This window comes from Heloderma suspectum, chromosome 3 (assembly GCF_057233095.1).
Source record: "Heloderma suspectum isolate Gila_16-S chromosome 3, 16-S_ref, whole genome shotgun sequence".
Classification (NCBI taxonomy): Eukaryota; Metazoa; Chordata; class Lepidosauria; order Squamata; family Helodermatidae; genus Heloderma; species Heloderma suspectum.
The window spans coordinates 99,478,013-99,500,462 of NC_139460.1; the positions used below are offsets into that span (position 1 = coordinate 99,478,013).

At 45.6% G+C, this 22,450-nt stretch overlaps 1 protein-coding gene across 1 annotated transcript in view; it reads left to right on the forward strand.

The window, feature by feature from the left end:
• Positions 1-22,450, forward strand: part of DMD (dystrophin) — a 1,907,270-nt gene that overhangs the window by 377,124 nt on the left and 1,507,696 nt on the right. The gene's annotated exons all lie outside the window — the stretch shown is intronic.

The following is a 22,450-nucleotide window of genomic DNA, read 5'->3' on the forward strand; positions in this document are numbered from 1 at the left end:
ATGACCAGGTTCAGATGGCACACTATGGCTTGCAATGGGTTATTTATCCCACAATGATCCATGGTGTCCTCAGGCATCAGGTTCCATATGCTACCCCCACTCAGGAGTTGTCGTGTCATGTGAACCTGGGTTATGTGAGGGTTGAACAACTCTCGCATAGCCCATGCTTGCCAGGTTCACATGACACGACAACCCCTGAATGGGGGTTGCTTATGGAAATAGTGGCTGCATGTGCCACAGTCTCACTGCAGCACATGTGGCATAGGTGGGCTCTTGTGTCATGTGAACAGCCCCTACATTTTGTAGATGATCAGCCAGTCTCTCATACAATAGTCTTTGGCTAGGATGGTTGCAGTTCCATACCAAGAATTGCTGGAGTAAACTGGATTTCTGGATCCAGTTTAGCGTTAGACCAGGTTTGGGGAATGAAACTGCATTCATGTCCCTGTTGCTGGTCTTCAACTAGAAACCTATTGCCATTAGGATTTGTTGGAAATATGCAGTTTCTCCCCAGAGTGGTTTCATTCTTTCTTGTTTTGTAGTGGTGTCTCATTTAGATGATGATAGTTCAGTACTGCTAATGTGTGAAAAAGCTCATGATAGGGTGGTCAATAATTTCTCCTTGTTTGCAGAAGATTATGTATGAATATTTTAAATGAATAGCCTTGATTGCAGAAATTGAGTCAGATGGCTGGTCTGGTTTTAGAAGTGTTTCTTGGTAGGATTAGCCTAAAGGGTCTGCTTTTATTGTAAACAGATGGTAAAATATGATGCCACCCTGATTTTGGAACAAAATAGAGTGTATTAATGAAGAGTAAAATGAAAAATTAAAGGATGACTGAATTGTTGGGAGAGAAAGAAAGCTATGTATAGGCTGTAAGGAACTTTTTGTTTGAGAATTCATTACTTTCATTCCTAGAGGAAACCAGATCTTCATACAGAAGTTTACAGTGGCTTCTCTGTAATTGACTTACCAGCAGTAATGAAAATATTCTGTGCAATGTTAATTAGATTTGAGTTGGGCATTTGTTAGATCCATTTTGTTCAAAACAACATGAGAAATATCCCATATTTTAGACTTTTCTTGAGCTCCATTTTTATTAGTATTGTTTTACAGAGTTCTCGCTATGGATAGAGGGGATTTTTAAGAGTCACCTGAACAATACACCACCATTTGTCTGAAAGCTGGTGACTGTGTGTATGTATGTATGTATGTATCTATCTATCTATCTATCTATCTATCTATCTATCTATCTATCTTTGATTCCATGTGGAACTATCTTTAGGCAGCATTTTCCCCTCTGAAAAGTTGGGCTGGTCCCCCACCTTCACTCCCTCATTCTGCTGCTTTCTTTACTTTCCCTTCCTAATTTAGTAGGCAGCAGTGATAGAGTAGTGTGAGGCCTCCATATGAATGGTGATGCTATCATGGCAACATCCTCCTGGCTGAAAGGATCTGTAGGATATCAGTGCCAGCTCCAGGTTCTGGAGGGCCCTTGGGTAAGACACCTTCAATGAGCCAGTCTCCCTCAGTGAGTCAATCTTCTCACCAGCATTATTTTCTGCTACTGTTCCCCCTCCTCATCGCTGCTACCATCTGCTTGCTTGCCAGGTAGAAAGTCAATGAGCATGTAGGTAGTGGCATCTACTGATCCTCCTCACCCCCACTGTTGTCTGGGCCACAGCAAGAGGTGAGTGAAGAAGCAGGCTGCAATTGTGAAAAGGAGGAGCTGGGGCTCTTGTCGGTGGGCCCTTAGCAGGGGTGTGAGCCCTCAGCAGGTGCCCAGCCATACCAAATAGATCAGTGGAGCTTGCAGAAAGGAGCTATGCTGACACATCCTGTTCCAGAAATGAGCAATGTGGCTTGTTTCCACTAGCTTCCTGTCGAGCCAGCTATGGGTCTTGCTGGTGCAACACAGTCAGCAGAGGGGAGGGGCAGCACTGGATACCATGCGATATATTTTATGTTTTTACCATGTACAATTTGGGTGCTAAAAATGTAATGTGTCAAGCAACCATCTCTGTGTTGCTGTTTTCCCATCATTTACTCCTTAAACAAGCCACGGTAGCTTGTTTAAGCCATGGCACATCCCAGGTACCATTTGAATAATCGCCACCCAGGTGCAACTTGTTGTGTTATCTTAACTCAGGTGGCATGGCTTATTGAAGGGTTAAACAAGCCTCAAACAACCCAACAACAGCCCATGGGTTAATTGAGGGTTGCTTAACCCTCCAACAAGCTATGCTGCCCAGGTTCAGATAACACAACAAGCCGCAGCCAGGCAGTGATTATTCAAATCACGCCCAGCATTGGTGACTGGGCAAACCAGCTTAGTGTCTGGCACAGTTTAGGTCTGTCTGTTTCCAATCTACATTTGTTTTCCATCTATTCTAAAAAGCAACAACAACCCTCCTTGTATTGAAGGACACATAGAAAAAGTCTCTTATTTTCTTTAGAATGGTTGGCCGCTACCATTCTCATTCTCATTCTCTCTCTCTCTCTCTCTCCCCCTCTCTCCTGATATCTATATATCTATATCTATATCTATATCTATATCTATGAGAGAATGACTCATAATTAAAAGATACCAATATTAGTGACTTTCCAGGCTGGTTGCATACTTAACATGTACACAAATCCAAATCCTAACACTAAATGGCTTGAGTTGAGGCTATGTTTTTAAACAATTCAAAATTTCAATTTATATTCAGTCAGAGCATTAGGGGATCATTAGATATATGCACTGATATGAAGTTAATATGAAGTATAAAATATAGATATAATACTGGGGAGAAAAATGTCCTTCCAAAGAAAGTCATAACTGGATTTTCTAAACTGTATTATGCATTGTGACTAATGCTCTTCACAGTCACATTAGACATGCCATCCTACTTAGTTTCACTGCACTACAATTAGTAAAAAATATTTGAAATTTAAAACCAGGGGTGGCAGATGAGCTAGAAAACCACATTCAGAAAAGTACTCCTATTGAACGTGAACTTGTTGCCATGCCGAATGTATTGTCATGTTTGATGGATGATGGCTGAGGAAAAAAACACCCCCAGATGAGAATTTGAGTGATTCTGCTCCATGTGCTCTAATTCCAGGGAAAGCTGTCTATTCTTCTGATACTGTGGAGCAGGAGAAGCTTAATACAAAAATATATATTGGTTACCTTGACTCTCATGCATCATGATTATCAACATGATGACTCAGTAGCACATGAGGATTCCAAGATGTAGGTCAAAATCCAAAAGTTTGATAGCTTTGGGATATAATTTCAGCTCTTTCTCTGCTTACTTGGTATATCAGTTTACACTTTTCTAAGCATCAGTTGCTTGAACGCTTATTAAAGAAAAGACCCCTCCATTGTGTGCTTCTACAAAGGAGAAAGGATTTTCTTTTCCAGTATTTGGGATTCGCTTTTTTGTTTTGTACTTGCCTTACATTGGTCAAAGATATTTACATAAACATCTTTTTTTTAATTCACAGGATTCTCCAAGTTTATGCCACACCTGCAATCCAAAGGTGTAGCTTCATTTAAAAGAATGGAGCCTTACATCTTGTTTCATGATGAGTTAGTAAATATATTCGAGTTGATGCTTCTGGGAAAAGAGGAAGCTCATAGCTTGGTTGCCACACTAAAGTGTAACTATGCCAGGACACATGGTAGGACTCCAAAGGTGTTCTTTCTTCTTTCTGAATGTAAAGCTATCACACCAACAACTAGGTGTCCTACTTTACAGAGGACAGTCATCTATTTGAAGGGCTATCAGAGGACAGTCATGTATTGAAGGTATCCCTTGTCAGGGTGGAAACTGAGCCCATAAAGCCTCAAAGCAGTTCTGATTCTGAGGAAGAGCAACAACCTGTGGGAGAGGAGCTCGCTCATCGCTCACAGGCACAGCGGCAGGGAGAGGTTCCTCCTGCCTGCATTCCTGAGAGAGATAGTGATCTTGGCAGTGAGAGAGCGGGTGTCAGGAGTAGGGATGTCAGAGAATTTCTCCACGAATCTCGGGGAGGCCAAATGCCAGCGCATTTGGCCCCCCGAAATTGGTGGAGAAATGGTCTGCCCCCCCGGGACGGGACTTACCGTGTGCAAATGTCCCTGGCGGCAGCGGCTCTGGCGGCGGTTTGGCGGCGGCTGCGGCGGCCAGTCTTCCGACCGGCTGCTGCTGCCGCCATTTCCAAGTTAAAAAAAAAAAAGTGATAGGCTATGTAAAGATTTATGTAGCCTATCACGGCTAGATTTTTAAAAAACACCGTGATAGGCTATGTAAACATTTATTCTGGCCGGGGGGGAGGCGCCCCGTCCCTCCCCCCTGAAATTCTGGCTGGGGGCAGGCGCCCCATCCCTCCCCCCTGAAATTCTGGCTGGGGGGGAGGCGCCCCATCCCTCCTGCCGCGAATCCTGTCCTGCCGGGATGCAAATGGCGGCGGCCATAGCTGCCGGCGTTTGCGTCCTGACAGGACAGGATTCGCGGCAGGAGGGACGGGGCGCCTCCCGCCCGGCCAGAATTTCAGGGGGGAGGGACGGGGCACCTCCCCCCCAGCCAGAATTTTGGGGGGGGGGATGGAGCGCCTCCCTCCCACTGCGAATCAACTTTCGAGTTCAGGTAAGTGACTTTCGTACATCCCTAGCAGGAGCACCCTGAAGTCCCCACCAATAGCCAATTCAGGACACAGACGACGAGGAATTCTTTCCAAGACATTGTTCCTTTATTACTTTATGACTCTTTCAGATACTAATCACTAGCACCAAAGCAAGGAACAGCACTGGGGAAAGATAGCAGAGTAGCCTATGCTCCAGGTAAGGCAGTTGGTCCCCGTTTGAAGGAGAACCACGGGAAGACCCTGAACATATGGGCTAGGGAGAGATCCTCCCTCTTTCCCTTAGGTCCTCGGGACGCAACCATTGTTTGCACGCCAAATGAGCACTACGCCTCCTTTCCCCGCCCTCCATCTGTTGTTGCTCCCTGCGTCTGCGCCGAGTGTCCAGCAAGCCCCTCTCCAGCACTCTCTCACTGCCAGGATCACTATCTCTCCCAGGAATGCTGGCAGAAGGAATCTCTGCCAGCTGCTGTGCTTGTGAGAGATGAGCGAGCTCCTCTCCCATGGATTGCTGTCCTTCCTCAGAATCAGAACTGCTCTGCGGCTCTATTGGCTCAGTTTCCACCCTGACATCGGGGGAGGGGGTTTTGCTGGATGCTCAGTGCAAATGCAGGGAGTGGCGCCAGATGGAGGGCACTGAGAGGAGGCGCTCTGCTCGCTTGGCACTAAAACAGCGGTCGCATCCTGAGGACCCAAGGGTAAGAGGGAGGACCTCTCCATAGCCCATAAGTTCAGAGCCTTCCTGCCCTCCTCCTTCAAACGGGGACCAACTGCCTTACCTGGCTACTCTGCTAACTACCCCAGTGCAGTTCCTTGCTTAGTAACTGGTGATTAGCATCTGAAAGAGTCATTAAGTTGTAAAAGGAATATGGCCTTGGAAGGAATCCTTTTCATCTGTGTCTTGAGTTGGCTATTGGAGGGGACTGTAAGAGGCAGCTAGGGCACTCCTGATGCCCCTATTTCAGGGACTGTCTAGTCCAAGTCCAGCTTAAAGATAAAGAACCATAAGGAAGGAGAGCAGGGGCCTTGAAGGTGCCCGTCAACAATTAACACCTGGACAGGAGACTGAGCAAGTATGCAGGTCACTTGGACACTATGGTGAGATGTATTGTAATTATATTTAAATTATAGTAATTCTATAGTAATTATTTTAAATATGTATCTAAACATATAAATCGACATATACAAATAATATGCAAATTAGTGTTCTCTTTTGTAGTGATACGTTTCCTCCTTTTTGCAGTACAAATGTGGTTGCCCTATTCTTCACCGTTCTTTAAAAATGCACCTAAATTATGGGTGCATAATTTAGCGTTATGTGATTAAGCTTCAGGTTTGTGTGCTCCCCCCACACGCGCGCGCACACACACACACACACATTTCCTCCTCCAGCATGGCCCTGAAGAAGAGATTGGAAGCACCTACTTCCTGTTTCATGCTAACTACAGCTTATTACATCCAGATAGGACAAACTGTTTTGTGTAAATGAAAGGTTTATTAACAAGTCATGATCATAACCCACAGTTTGGTCTTGGCTTGTTTCAAAATAACATACTTGAAACTTTGTCTTTATCATAAACTGTATTTAGTGTTAAACAGGAAGCAGGTGCTTATTATCTCCTTGTGGACATGCTGGAGCAGGAGGCAGGAGTGTTTGAGCAAGCTTGTTCACACAACATTAAACTATGGGTAAACATCTGAACCAGATCATATACTTGAAAGTGCAAGATGCCTACCGAATTCACAAACATACAGTGTTTAATGGTTATTGTGCTGGTGTTTGTTTGTTTGTTTGTTTATTTATTTCATTTCTATACCGCCCAATAGCCGAAGCTCTCTGGGCGGTTCACAAAAGTTAAAACCAAACAGCACACAATAAAACAATTTAAAATATATAGAACATTAAAGCCACAATAAAACAATGCAACCACAATAAAACCTAGCAGCAGTGCAGGAGTTTAAAATACAGATTTAAAACAGCAAAGCTAAAAGTTCAGAAAGCTAAAATGCTAAAATGCCTGGAAGAATAAAAAGGTCTTCACCTGGCACCGAAAGGAATACAGTGTAGGTGCCAGGCGAACCTCGCTAGGAAGCTCATTCCAGAGCCGGGGTGCCACAGCAGAAAAAGCCCTCCTCCTAGTAGCCACCCAGTAGCCATGGTGTGTGGATGTTAATAGTGTTTTGTTACGTTGTTGTTGTTGTTGTTGTTGTTGTTAAACTGTGAATGGACCCAGATTTGCATGGACTGGAATAGCTCATAGTTTGATAAAGCAAAGCCCTCAAGCAAACTTACACAGCTGTCTGCAAAGCTATGCCTTGTTAGGGAATCTTTACCCACTGAGTGACTGAAGAAGGTACTGCGGGCTTCAAACACATGGTGGGAATATTTAAATTACTTAAAATGTATTAATGCATTTTTATAACAAACTAACTCCAAGGAGCACACTCCTGGGGTCCCCTTAGTATGCATTCCAAGTTTTAGGTTTCACAGTCTTGGTGTTACGGCATTAAAATAAGGTGTGTCAACGGTGTTGTTCCACCAGTGGAGGGGTGGATTTTTTGCCTTTCCTCCTGCAGCTCCCATGTTCCCCCAAATGTGCCCCAGAAGGTTGGGAAAGCCTCTTGAGCAGATTTGTGTGGCATGGGGGGATGCAGGTAGGAGGAAAGGGTGGGGATATCCTGTTGCAAGAGCAGACTTCCAGTTACACAAAGGTTGGAACTGACCCAGAGACACATTTTCTTTTATTATTATAGGTTAAATGAGATCCCATCACAAGTACTCCAGGCAGACTGAAGGCTCCAAGAGAACAACAAAAAACAGTATAATAAAAACACTTAAACTGACACAGAATAACAGTCTAGGAATCGCACCAAACAACCCAAATAAACTACATCATAGAAGGTTTTTAAAACAGAGATTTTTAATTGTTTCTTGAAGACAGGAGGCTTGGTATGATGCAAATCTCTTTAGGCAATGGATTCCATAAAGAAAGGAGCAATAAATGTTGTTGAGGGTTAACTTTATTAAGAGGGACTTGTCCTTAACTTATTCACACTGGGTCTTCAGTGTAAGGAATGATAGGAATTAAGGGGAGGGGATGTAGGGGGATTGGCTGATATTCAGACTGAAGATAAATAGTTGAGATTCATACAGTTTGCCTCATTTTCCCAGCACTTGCTCTTTATTCAATGGCACAAAAGCCTTCAGAGACACCCCCCCGCCACCCCTGCCTACTTACCAGTCTGTGCTTTCATTCTAAGACAGAATTTTTATGTTCAGTGTATTGAATATGTGCCCTTCTTCCCAAACCACAGATTTATAAATATCTTGGAGAAGCAAAAGAAACAAGCTTAATATAGCACTCTGATATTGGTTTCAGTGGTGCATATGTCTGGCTTTCCGATTTGTAAACATTGACATATTTGCATGATTGTTGCTGCCGGAAGACACCATTGTGACTGTGATTAGAACTCATTGTTACTAAATCCAGCCATCTTCAAAACCTTTAAAGCAAGAGAAAACTGTAAGAAAATATACACAAGCCATTTATGCTCTAGTTGATTTATCTTCCATTTGTAGGGTTGTCAGGTGTCTTACCTTTTTAATGAATCTTTTTTATTGTGACTTTAACAAAACAAAACAAAATGTGAATAGACAAAGAAAAAGGACAAGAAATTACATGCATAGAAATATCAATATTCCATGAAATACAACATTCTTTTTTTTAAAGGAGATTAAGCTTCAAGACAAGTAGATCAAATATCCATATATTTAACCATTCGTGAGTGGCACCTATATACCACCTGTTCAAATGTTGATAGCATCATTAGGTCCTCAATCCATTGCATTTTAGGAGGTGGACATTTATCCTTCCAATGTTATAGTATCAGTCTTTTTTAGCTGTCAAAAGGGCTCAGAAAATCCATTTGTACTGACCATACATTAACTTCTAAGAAATCAGTAAATAGTTTAGGAGGACATGTATATCATTCAATATTAAAGAGTGTTCCAATACAAAGTTTATCCAAATTATGACCTCCCCCCAAAAGGAGGTGACTATTGGGCATTGCCGAAACATATGGATGAGAAGCATTAGGTTTATTATGTGTCCAACAATTATGCAAATTAGACAAACTCTTATTAAAAAGACATTGTGTAGTCCAATAAACCTGAAATATTTATTTTTGCTGAATAAGGAGTAGCCTAAGATCCATAGATAATTCAGGTACAGACACTAAAACCATGATCCATTGATTAGGCAAAATGGGGCAGTCTAATTCTCTATTCCATTCCTGTCTGAAACCCTGAGTATCATATCTATTTACTCCTAACAAGTATTTATATACATGAACCATGGGTTGATATGTCTGATCAGTAGCTTCTAAGTGTTTGCAATAACAATGGAGACTCTGAAGCTGTAAAAGTGGCTCGACCAAACCAAACCTAGATTCCAACAACTGTTGCAATTGCAAGTATTGCCATTCAGGTTAAATCATATTTAGCAATCTTATCAGAAAATGATAGAAACCCATTGTCCGGACCCAATAATTGATCCAGGGTATCTTATCCCTCCATGTCTGCCACAAAAACATTTTCTTTCCAGTTTTTAAATCTGTATTTCCCCATAAAGTCAATTGAGCATGAGAAAATGAGAGCCAAAGTGATGCAATGGCTCGAGTGTTGAACCGGGAGCTGGGAGATCCAGGTTCTAGTCCCCACTTGGTCATGGAAGCTCATTGGGTGACTTTGGGCCACTCACAGACTCTCAGTTCAACCTACCTCACAGGGTTGTTGTTGTGAGGATAAAATGGAGAGGAGAAGGATTATGTACACAGCCTTGGGTTCCTTGGAGGAAAAAAAGCAGGATATAACTGCAATAAATAAATAAATAAATAAATAAATAAATAAATAAATAAAAATGGATCAAACTGTAATAGATGTGATATTATGCACCACACCTCTCTAACAGTCAGAATTGGAAGTTGCATCTGTTTCAGAGATATTCGTGGTGGAGAGGAACCCTGCCCCCCCCCAAATTATGAAACAAAACATTACATTTTTGGAAATATTTGCCAGGTATAAGTAGAGGAATCCCACGTATAACATAAACAATCTGAGATATGATTTTCATCTTTAGTGTCTTGACTTTACCCCACAAACTCAGCTTTAATGATGCCCATTTATATATATCTTGTGCAATCTCATTAATCAACTTATTCAAATTTAGTTTAATCAATTGGTATATATCTTTGGAAATAAGTATTCCCAAGTATGTAATAACATCTGGGTACCATCAAAATTGCCTACTAGCCAACACACTAGAATACATACTATGTATTATCTCCAATCGGCATCAATTCAGACTTTGACCAATTAGCTGAACACACACAAATCACCAAAAGTATTAATCAATGTCATCAAAGCTGGAATAGATGACTGGAGTTTTGAAATAAACAACAGAAGGTTATCAGTATAAAGAATAACTTAAATTCTAAACCAGCATGCACAAAACCATGAATACTATTCAGTCTAGGGGTGTATGAAACCCCGCTTATCTGGCTCCGCCGGGTTCCGCAGGTGGGGGAGGCGCTCTCTGCCTCGCCCCGGAATCCTGGCCAGCCCGCTCTGCTCCATGGCCAAGCCATGGAGCTGCCAGCTGGCTCCGGCCACCCGCAGCCGGACATCCAGCCGCTGGGCAGCCCTGCAGGGATGCAAATGGTGGCTGTTGTAGCCACCGTCATTTGCGTCCCTGTAGTGAGCCATGATAGGCTACGTAAATATTTATGTAGCCTATCACGGCGGGAGGGGGAACCCCTGCGTACGCAAATGGCGGTCGCTGCCGCCATTTGTGTAGGCTGGGTTTTTTTCCCCCTTGCCGTGATAGGCTACATAAATATTTAAGTAGCCTATCATGGCAGGGGGGGGGAAACCCCAACCTACGCAAATGGCGGCGGCTACCACCATTTGCATATGCTGGGGTTTCCCCCCCGCCATGATAGGCTACGTAAATACTTACGTAGCCTATCATGGCCTCCACAGGGATGCAAATGGCATCCCTGCGTTAGCTGTGATAGGCTATGTAAGTATTTACATAGCCTATCATGGCTTAAGAAGGAGGAAGTGAATGGCGTCCTCAGGACAGCTGCCATTCTCACAGTAGTGCGGACGGGAGCAGGTAAGTGCTCTGTTTCGCACACCTTTCATGGGGTGGGGGCAGCGGGCACTTTGTCCTGTGTGCCTTTCGTGGGTTGGGGGGGTGGGGGCTTCGTTCTGCAACAGTTTTCAGGGGGCGAATGCACTGGCATTCGGCGTCACCAAGATCCGTCGCGGAATTCTCTGACATCCCTAATTCTGTCTAATCACACACACCAGGGGTTCCAAATGTAAATCAAATATCAATAGGGAAAGTGGACATCTATGTCTAGTGCCTCACCCTAGCAGGAAAAAGCTGAAAACCAACCATTGTTATTACTCTACTCCTTGGGGTTGAGTGTGTAACCCATGTCAACAATTCTACTGAAAAACCTAAATTACTCAATGTAGCAAGCATAAATTTCCAATGGATTTTGTCAAAAGCCTTTTCAGTATCCAAAGAGACAATGGATGCCTGGTTGGTTCTTTCTGAATTTAAAGCTATCTAATCAACAACTAGGTGTCCTACTTTACAGAGGGAGGTCCTCTATTGAAGGTGTCCTCTATTTGATGGGCTGTCCAGTCTGAGTCTGGTTTAAAGTCAAAGAACTGTAAGAAGGAGAGAGCAGGGGTCTTGAAGTCGCCAATCAGTGGTTAGCACCTGGACAGCAGACTGAGCAGACACAAAGGTCACCTGGTCAGTCTTCTCAATAATGCTGAGTTGCCTTGTATTTCTATTTAAATAAAAATGTTTCATACTTCTAAATGTTCAACTATGCATATAAATTAGCATATGTTATGCAAATTGGTATCCTCATGCATCCCCTTTTGTTTTGGTTATGCATTTCCTCATTTTGGGTGATGTGTAAGTGGCCATTCTATCCATATGGATAGAAAAAAGCCTGTTTTAAAGTACTTATGATTTCAACTGTGTGCATGCTTGCAAGACAAAAAGGAAGAGCAAGTAGGAGATACAACTGTCTTACTGTAGTGCTTCAGTGCCAAGTAGACTTGAAATGGGATTAGAGGAACTGAATGTGAAAAAAATGTGACTGCAGTCGAGGCCCTGGATTTCAAGAACTATTTGAGTTTCCATTCACTGTGGTTTTTACCTTTCCCATTACTTTTCTCACTACTGTTCGCCAACCTTCCATACAACAATAGGTAGGTGGGTGGGTGAGTAAGCAGCAATGGAGGGTATCCTATTGAATGAGTTTAACATTTCTAAATCGTTTGTGCTGACTACAGGTCCCATCATGTGAGGGTGGCTTTGCAAGTTATATACACTAGCTAGCCTCCTCTTTTTGTGTAATGTCCATAGTGGCAGCTTGCACATTGGTTGACTTCCAGATTAATATTTATTTATTTATTTATTTCTATACTGCCCAATCGGCGGAGCTCTCTGGGTGGTTTGCAAAGATTAAAAACATTTAAAAATATAATATACAGAGATTAAAGTCCATTTACATAAAAAACAGATGAACAGACAATATACACAAAAGAAACATACAGTCAGGGCCAGAAATATTGGAACAAGGATAACTGTTTTGGCAGTTGGCCTCTGTACATCACCACATTGAAGTTGAAAGGAGGAAACATGCCCAGATGGGAGCGAAGTCAGGACTTTCAGCTGTAATTCAAGGGGCTTGACAAAAGTGGGGCACTAACCATTCAGGAAGTACAGCCAGTGGCATACACACACACCCATCGTTGGTGGCTCATAAGTAATGGAACAAATGGCTGACAAGCAGCTGCATGGCCAGGTGTGGCCTGTTTCCTGGGTACCCCCTGACCAATCAAGCAGATAAAAGGCCTGGAGGTGGTTCTGACTGTTACATTTGCATTTGGTAGCTGTTCACTGGAACTGCCAACATGAGGTCCAAAGAGGTGTCCATGCGAGTGAAGGAGGCCATCATTAGGCTGAGGAAACAAAATAAACAAATCAGAGAGATAGCAAAAATGGTGGGAGTGGCCAGCACAACAGTTTGGAACATCCTGAAATAGAAGGAATTAACTGGCAAGCTCAGCAACAGCAAAAGGCCTGGGAGACCATCGGAGACAACTAAAGTGGATGACCGCAGAATTCTGCTCATGGTGAAGAGGAACCCTTTCACAACATCTAGCCAGGTCAAGAACACTCTTGCGGAGGTAGGCATGTCATTGTCAACATCTACAGTCAAGAGATGGCTTTATGAATGTAAATCCAGAGGCCTCTCAACAAGGTGCAAACAACTGGTAACGCTCAAGAACAGAAAGGCCAGATTAGCCTTTGCCAGCAAGCACCTAAAAAAGCCTGCCCAGTTCTGGAATAAGATTCTTTGGACTGATGAAACCAAGATTAACTTGTAACAAAAAGATGGGAAGAGAAAAGTATGGAGAAGGAAAGGAATAGCTCATGATCCAAAGCATACCACATCATCTGTTAAACATGGTGGAGGCAGTGTAATGACATGGGCATGTATGGCTGCCAATGGAACCGGGTCACTGGTGTTTATTGATGACCTGACTGCTGATAAAAGCAGCAGGATGAATTCTAAAGTGCATAAGGCTATACTTTCTGCTCAGATTCAGCTGAATGCTGCTGAACTGATAGGATGCCGCTTCATATTGCAGATGGATAATGACCCAAAACATACAGCAAAAGCTACCCAAGAGTTTCCCAAGGCAAAGAAGTGGGATGTTCGTCACTGGCCAAGTCAGTCACCTGATCGCAACCCAATAGAGCATGCTTTTCACTTACTGAAGACAAGACTGAAGGCAGAAAGACTCACAAACAAGCAGCAGCTGAAGGCAGCTGCAGTGAAGGCCTGGCAAAGCATCTCGAGGGAGGAAACTCAGCATTTGGTCATGTCCATGGTAGGGATGTCAGAGAATTCCACCATGGATCTTGGTGAGGCCAATTGCCAGTGCATTCGGCCCCCCGAAATCTGTGGCGGAACGGCCTGCCACCCCCTGCCCCCCGCGGATCCCCCCTGGGACGAGACTTACCTGGGGCGGATGTTCTAGGTCGCGGCGGCTCTGGCAGCTGGTCTTCCGACTGGCTGCCACCATCCGCCACCATTTGCAGTCTTGTCTCTGTAAAAAAACACACAAAAAAAACAACGTGATAGGCTACATAAAGACTTACGTAGCCTATCACAACGCTGTTTAAAAAAAAATGCGTACACAAAAATGCGTTCCTTATTTTTCGCTGTCTTAGTAGACTATTACGGCGAAAATAAAGGGGAACTCAAATAGCGTAGTGGGCACTATTTGCGTCCCTTTTTGATTCGCCGTTTTAGCCTACGTAAATATTTACGTAGACTAAGACGGTGAAAAATAAGGAACACAAATGGCTGTAGCCGCCGCCATTTGTGTACATGTTTTTTTTTTTACCCAGATCCCTCCGCGGCCGGAAATCCGGCTGTGGACGGCTCTGGCCTGGGCCTGGCCGGCTGCTCCGCAGAGCTGCCGCGGAGCACAGCCGGCCCGGCCATTGAGGATTCCGGGGGGGAGGACCGGATCGCCTCCCCCCCACCACCATGAACATAATCTGTGGAAAGGTAAGTGGCTTTCGTACATCCCTAGTCCATGGGTTCCAGGCTTCAGGCAGTCATTGACTGCAATGGATTTTCATCCAGGTATTAAAGGCGATCCTTAAGTTTGAAATGATGTTGGTTCGTTCCATTACTTATGAGCCACCAATGATGGGTGTGTGCATTAGGGATGTCAGAGAATTCCGCCATGGATCTCAGTGAGATCCCCTCGAAATCCGTGGTGGAACGAAGCCCCCAGCCCCCCGCCCCGCGAAAGGCGCACGAAACGGGACACCTACCTGCTGCCGTTTGTGCTGCTTTGTGAATGGTGGCCGCGGCCGCCATTCGCTTCTTCACTATGGCCGTGATAGGCTATGTAAATACAGCCCCCCCAAAAGCCTATCACAACTAAAAAAAAAAGGGAACGCAAATGGCGGCTGCTGTTTCTGCCGCCATTTGCACTCGCTGTTTTGTTTTGGTTTTTGCCGTGATAGGCTACATAAATATTTATGTACCCTATCACGACAAAGTACAGGGACGCAAATGGCGGCGGCGATAGCTGCCGCCATTTGTGTCCCTGCAGGCTGCCCAGCGGCCGGATGTCTGGCTACGGGCAGCCCCGGCTGGCGGCTCCACGGAATTGCTGCGGAGTGGAGCCAGCCGGAGAGAATTTCGGTGGTGGGGATGGAGCGCCTCTCCCCCACCACGAATGTCACCCTTCGAAAAGGTAAGTGACTTTCATACATCCCTAGTGTGCATATGCCACTGGCTGTACTTCCTGAATGGTTAGTGTCCCACTCTTGTCAAACCCCTTGAATTACAGCTGAAAGTCCTGACTTCGCTCCCATCTAGGTGTGTTTTCTTTCAACTTCAGTGTGGTGGTGTACAGAGGCCAACTGCCAAAATAGTTATCCTTGTTCCAATATTTCTGGCCCTGACTGTATATCTAAAACAACTTCAAACAAACAATCTCAAAAGCAAACAACCATAAACATAAGACATTCCAGGATCGATTAAAACTTATCATGTGCTGCTGAATTCCTGGGAGAAGAGAAAGGTCTTAACCTGGCACCAAAAGTATAACAATGTTGGTGCCAGGCAGGCCTCATCGGGAAGATCATTCCATAATTTGGGGGCCACTACCAAAAAGGCCCTCTCCCTTGATGCCATCCTCCAAGCTTCCCTCGGTGTAGGCAGCCAGAGGAGGGCCTTAGGTGTTGAGCGTAGTATATGGGTAGGTTCATGTCAGGAGAGTAGTGATGGCGGACAATTCCGCCATGGACTCCAATGAGGCCGGATTCTTAGAATCCGCCCTCCCCCCCGGAGTCCATGGCAGAACGGACCACTCACCTCCGCCTCCCTATGGGATCCGTCCGGGTTGGATCCCTGTTCACGTCAAACCTGCAGAGCCAGCCGCCAGCTCCGCAGGGCTGGAGAAAGTCGATATGGCTGGCAGCCATTGCTGTGCCATATCTCTGTCGAAGTTAGTCCCCCAGACGCAAATGGCATAGTGGGCACCATTTGCGGCCATAAAGCTGGTCGATTAGCCTAAATGCAGCCATTTAGGGAAAGAAAGGGGGGGCTTCTCACTGGCAGTAACACTGTCCCAGGCAGGGCCAATAAGGTGGTAAGTTGGTCCACCTGCCTCTGTTCGATGTCCTGGCTGCCTCCCCCTGTCTGGTCCAGGCTTTGAATATGGAGCTGACTGTGCCCAAACAATACATAGACAGTTGTGGCTTCTGCCATGTTCTGTTACAACTGATGTATGCTGCTTGTCTAAGCTTCTCTGCATTTAACGTCAAATATCATTAGTATACAATACTCATATTCTTTCTGGAGAGTAAAACAAATGAATTGCTTTATCACTTAGCACAAATTCCGTATCTTCTCCTAAGCAGCTAGTTCACTTTATATCAGTTTTTATACCAGTCTTTATACTAGTTAGCTATTTTTAGCACTCTGCTTGTGTTCATCTTCTGGAGAATTAGCCTTTTGGCAATTACACTCCCTCTCATTAATTTTTTGTCTTGATTTTATCGATGTGCTGTGCATAGTTTAAGTATCCAAGGACAAAAAATAATTTGGATCATTGGGTAAATCTATGTTTATGATCATCGTAATCCCTTTTATGTAGAGAATAACACAGGCCACTTTCTAGATTTAATCTGTATTTCCATCTCAAATTGGAACCTAGCTGGTCATAACAATTTTAATTAGTTTCAGCTGAAATCCAATGTAGATTCGAGTCATTTGTTTTTTTTCTCTAAGCCTTGTATTCTCAAGAGGGCAAGATGGGACATCTGGAAAGGGATGCTAAGTTCAAGTAAGAGAGCAGATCCTGAGGCAGGAGAGTCTTTCTTGCCTCACCAACAGTTAAACTGATGTCTTGAAAGCCCACTGGTGAAGAGTCTTGATTGGATTTGTAAAAGTGACTTCTTCTCTACTTGTTTCATCATCCTACCCTGGTCTTGAAAGAAGGGAGGTCAACAAGTGTTTTTCTAATGATGTTTCCTCAGTGTGGTTTTAAGAGGTCTTCTTCCTCCAGTTCTGATGTGATGGGTTGGATACAGTCACACTTGCATCTTATTGAAATCCATGAGAAAAGTTAGCCATTACTAATTTAGTTTGCATTGATTTCAGTGGGCACTAAGTGTGGCTAACATAGTCTGGATCCAGCCTGATGTACTATGCTATTACTTGTTTATTGCCACTGTTAGATTAGAGCCAAGTCCACTGATCTTTGTATGCTGGATAAGGATGGACGAAAGTAGGGATGGCGGAGAATTTCTCCCCGAAACTTCGGGGGGCCGAGCACCAACGTATTCGGCCCCCCGAACAAGTTTTGGGGAGAAATCCACCGCCCCTCCGCCCCCCGTCCCCCCCGGGACGGGACTTACCTTCGCCGAATGTCCCTCCCGGCGGTGGGTCCGGCCGGTGGTTCGGCGGGTGTTCGAGCGGAGCGGGAGTGGCAGCCGGTCTTTCGACCAGCTTCCGCAGCCGCCATTGCAATAAAAGAAAAAAAAATGCCCCCTGATAGGCTACGTGACGATTAACGTAGCCTATCACGGCTAGATTTGCAAAGTCAGCCATGATAGGCTACGTCAATCGTCACGTAGCCTATCAGGGGGCTTTTTTTTTTTTTAACTTTCACGTTCGCGGCCGGGCGAGGCGGGAAGCCTCCTCCCCGGCCTGAATTTCGGCCGGGGCGAGGCGGGAAGCCTCCCCCCCTGCCCTGAACTTCGCGGGGGGAGCAGTGAAGCGCCTCCCCCCACCACAAACGTCCTTCGAGGACAGGTAAGGGACTTTCGTCCACCCCTAGACGAAAGTCCCTTACCTGGTCCAGAAGCTGTTTTCAGTGGGGGGGGAGGCGCTCCGTTTCTCCCCCCTGAAATTCTTGGCGGGGGGAGGTGCCCCGCTCCTCCTGGCCGAAATTCAGGCCGGGGGGAGGCGCCCCATCCCTCCCCGCCGAAATTCTGGCCGGGGAGGAGCGCCCCGTCTCCCCGGCCGCGAAATAAAAAAGTAAATTGTAAAAAAATAAAGTGATAGGCTACGTAAAGATTAGGGATGGCGGAGAATTTCTCCCCGAAACTTCGGGGGGCAGAGCGCCAATGTGTTCGGCCCCCCGAACAAGTTTCGGGGAGAAATCCTCCGCACCCCGCCCGCACCCTGCACCCCCCCGGGACGGGACTTACCTTCCCTGAATGTCCCTCCCGGCGGCGGGTCTGGCTGGCGGTTCGGCGGGTGTTCGAGCGGGGCGGGAGCGGCAGCCGGTTTTTCGACCGGCTGCCGCCGCCACCATTGCAATAAAAGAAAAAAAAAACGTCCCCTGATAGGCTACGTGACGATTCATGTAGCCTATCACGGCTAGATTTGCAAAGTCAGCCATGATAGGCTACGTGAATCGTCACGTAGCCTATCACGGGTGACTTAAAAAAAAAAAAAAGTGTATACGGATAATGGCGGCCCCCATAGGGAGCCGCCATTCCCGTTCCTTATTTGGTCGCTGTAGTCTACGTAAATGTTTACGTAGACTACGGTGAAAATAAAATAAAATATTTTCGCCGTAGTCTACGTAAACATTTACATAGACTACAGCAACTAAATAAGGAACGCGAATGGCGGCTCCCTATGGGGGCCGCCATTCGCGTACGTGCTTTTTTTTTTTTTTTATAAAGTCACCCGTGATAGGTTACGTGACGATTCACGTAGCCTATCACGGCTGACTTTGCAGATCTAGCCGTGATAGGCTACGTGAATCGTCACGTAGTCTATCAGGGGGCGTTTTTTTTTTTACTTTCGTGTTTGCGGCTGGGCGAGGCGGCAAGCCTCCTCCCCGGCCTGAATTTCGGCCGGGCGAGGCGGGAAGCCTCCCCCCCCGGCCTGAACTTCGCGGGGGGAGCAGCGAAGCGCTCCCCCCCACCGCGAACAAGCTGCGAGAAAAGGTAAGTGACTTTCGTCCACCCCTAGTAACGATTTACGTAGCCTATCATGGCTAGATTTTCAAAGTCAGCTGTGATAGGCTACGTAAATCTTTATGTAGCCTATCACGGCTGACTTTGAAAAAAAAAAAGCGCGTACGCAAATGGCGGCGCACATGGGCACCGCCATTTGCGTTCCTTATTTGGGCACGGGTAGTCTACGTAAAGATTTACGTAGACTACGGTGAAAATAAGGGCAACGCAAATAGCCCTTAATCACTTTTTTTTTTTTTTTACTTGGAAATGGCGGTGGCAGCAGCCGGTCGGAAGACCGGCCGCCACCCCCCTCACCACCGAAATGCCGCTGGGACCCGCCGCCGAGAGGGACATTTGCACGAGGTATGTCCCATCCCGGGTGGGGCGGGGGGGTGTCGGAGAATTTCCCCACCAATTTCGGGAGGCCGAATGCGTTGGCATTCGGCCTCCCGGAGATTTGTGGAGAAATTCTCCACCATCCCTAATGCTGGAGCATGTTGCTGCTCGCACACAACCACATACAAGGCTCTCTGCATGCTTATCTGCAGAACAAGTCATTGATAGGTTGAAGGAGGAAAGTAGATTAAGTTTAGAAGAGAGTTCGGGATAGGGATGTTGGAGAAATCCGCCATGGACTCCAGTGAGGCTGGATTCTTTGGAATCCGGCCCCCCCGGAGTCCGTGGCAGAACGGTCTCCCCCACGCCACCCCCTGAAATCCACCCCCAGGACGGACCTACCAGAGAGCAGATGCGGCAGCGAATGCAGTGGTGGCGGTGGCTTGTCTTCTGGCCACTGCCAGGCTGCTGTAGCCGTCGTAGTGGCCACCATTTGTATGCATGCCTTTTGCTGTGATAGGCTATGTAAATACTTACGTAGCCTATCACGGCAAAAGGCAGGGGCACAAATGGCAGCTGCTACACCATTTGCGCCCCTGCTGTTTGCCGTAACAGGCTACGTAAATATTTAAAAATATTTAAATAGCCTATCACGGCAAAAGGCAGGCACGCAACATGCTCCAGCATACAAAGATCATACTACGTAAGTATTTACGTAGCCTAACATGGCTTGGCAGGGACACAAATAGCGGCCGGCGTAGCGGCCGCCATTTGCGGCCGCAGCAGCCCAGCAACAGCCGGAAGTCCAGCTGCAGCCAGCCCTAGCCAGCAGCTCTGCGGAGTTGCCGGCCGGCCGGGGAGGATTCTGGGGGGAGGAACGGGTCATCTCCCCCCCCCATGGACCACCGCGGATGCAAGGTAAGGGGGTTTCGTACACCCCTAGTTGGGGATGAGTACAAACAATTAAGAATATGCTTTAAACTAAATGTTTGCTTCCATCTTACTGGTGGCAAATCTGCCATGTATTCTGCGGCCTGAATCATTGATATAATTGTTTGGGGCCTATGTAGCCCTCAGATATCAAATATAGGACTGTCTTCCCTTTCCTCTTCATCTTCTTCCATTCTGCACTTGTCATCGAGCTGATTTCAGATGGTCTCTTGAAATTCTCCATCCTATTTGTGACCATAGAAATAGGGAGACCATTTTAGCGTTTTTTTTTTCAGGGGGAGTGTACATATATAGTGTTCTGTGTAATTGCATCTTGTATCTTCGCATCTTTCTTCATGCCACAGATGTTAATAGGTGGAACATTGATACCAATTAGAGGATGCACGAATTTTGAAAGGTTGGAAGGCATTGAACCAGGTTCTAAAATAAGCAATTCTAAAGCATATTACATCAATAAATGCAAAGAATGGCTCTGTACCATTGATTTATTACAATGAATGAAACAATATGAGTTCATACTGAAATCTATTGTGACTTACATATTCCCTCTCTAACATCTCAAAATGCTTAAAATGTTATTTAATAGCAGGCATTGAGCTTTAAAGTACCTGCACTTAAAATGTTAATCAGAGACATTGGATTCTTTTTATATATAAGAGAAAAGGATTCATACACTTGATACATGATATTTAATATCATGTTAATCTTTAGATTTCAGTACAAATCTTTCATTGTTTAAAGAGTGGGTCACACTGTTAATGCTGGGATGATGAAAATTGTAAAACTGGAGGAAATAAGATAAAAATGCTTTAAGCTCTGACAGAGTTTCCCTACCCACATTCGTTAGTTATGTGAAACTCATAAGTCAGTCCTATGGAATACTGTGTAAGGAAAACTGTGGACAGGGATGGATACCAGTCACGGAGGTGTGCCTGTGAAAACAACCTGGCAAGATATTGTTGTACTAGTGCAGCAACTTCTAACAGTGCAACTGCACCATGGCAGGCCTTGTGTCAGCCAGGTTTGGGAAGAGAGGGAGTACTTGTGAGTAGGGATGTACGAAACTGACTCACCATTTCGTCCGGGGTCATTCGCAGTGGAGGGGAGGCGCTCCGTTCCTCCCCCCGAAATTCTCCCCAGCTGGCTCCGCTCCGGCTGGGTCCGCCCACAGCTGGACATCTGGCTGCTGCAGGGACGCAAATGGCAGCCACCATAGCCACCACCATTTGCGTGCCCGCAGAGGCCGTTGATAGGCTACGTAAATATATCCGTAGCCTATCACGGCAAAAGACAGGGACGCAAATGGAGGTGGCTACAGCGGCCGCCATTTGCGTTCCTGCCTATTGCCATTATAGGCTACGTATATATTTATGTAGCCTATCATGGCCTCCGCAGGGACGCAAATGGCGTCCCTGTGTTAGTCGTGATAGGCTACGTAAATACTTATATAGCCTATCACGGCCATTTGAAAGGAGGCGAATGGTGGCCACAGACGCGGCCACCATTCGAGGAGCACTGGAACGGCCAAGAAAGATAGGCTCCATTCCAGGCCCATTTCACAGGGTGGTGGGGCGGGTGGCTTCGTTCCGCCATGGATTCCAGGGGGCCGAATACGCTGGCATTCAGCTTCCCTGGAATCCGTGGTGAAATTCTCCGACATCTCTACTTGTGAGTGTACAAGGACCTCTTGACTATGTTTGGATTTGTAAAAACCATTTTGTCTGCATTTCTCAGATTGCCAGGTGCCTTTCCTTCCATCATATGCTCATTGCCAGATTTGAATTTTTTTTTCAAATTTCCTGAATGTGTGCAAATTTGCATTTGAACAGATGCATAAATTCCCCCTCAAAATGCACAAATCCCCCTCCCCCATCTGCATTTTCCTGCTTTATCTTATGGGAGAAATGCGCATTTTCAGCTGGTGGGCTTTTTTTTTTAACATATTTTTCTATGACTACATTTGCATACAATTCCAGAAAGTTTTTCTTTTTTTTTAAGGCCCACAAGTCTGCAGAAACTGCGACTCAGGAACATCCAGTCCAGAATCTGCAAGTTGGATTCATAGAAATCTGAACTCATTTGATTCTATTGCAGATTTCTGTGACATCCATACTCTTGAATCTGAAGCACAATCCTGTCAACAGGACCAGGTCCGTCCACCCTCTCCTACTGTAGTCCAATGTTACAGCTGCAGTACATGGGTATTCAAGTCAACATTAGGGTTGGCAAATTTGTCAACACTCACCCCTGCCATGCACCCAACCCTGTTTGCTGCGCATGACAAGTCACTGGATGGTCCGTGGGTGTCTAGTAAGCATCGCAAGGCATCTTGCTGCTATGGTGGCCTCCATTTTGTGCAAAATGGCAGCTAGGCTTTTTCTGCAAGTCCCCCATTTTGTGCAATGGCAGCCATAAATAGAGCTAATTAGACCATTTACACCTGTAAATT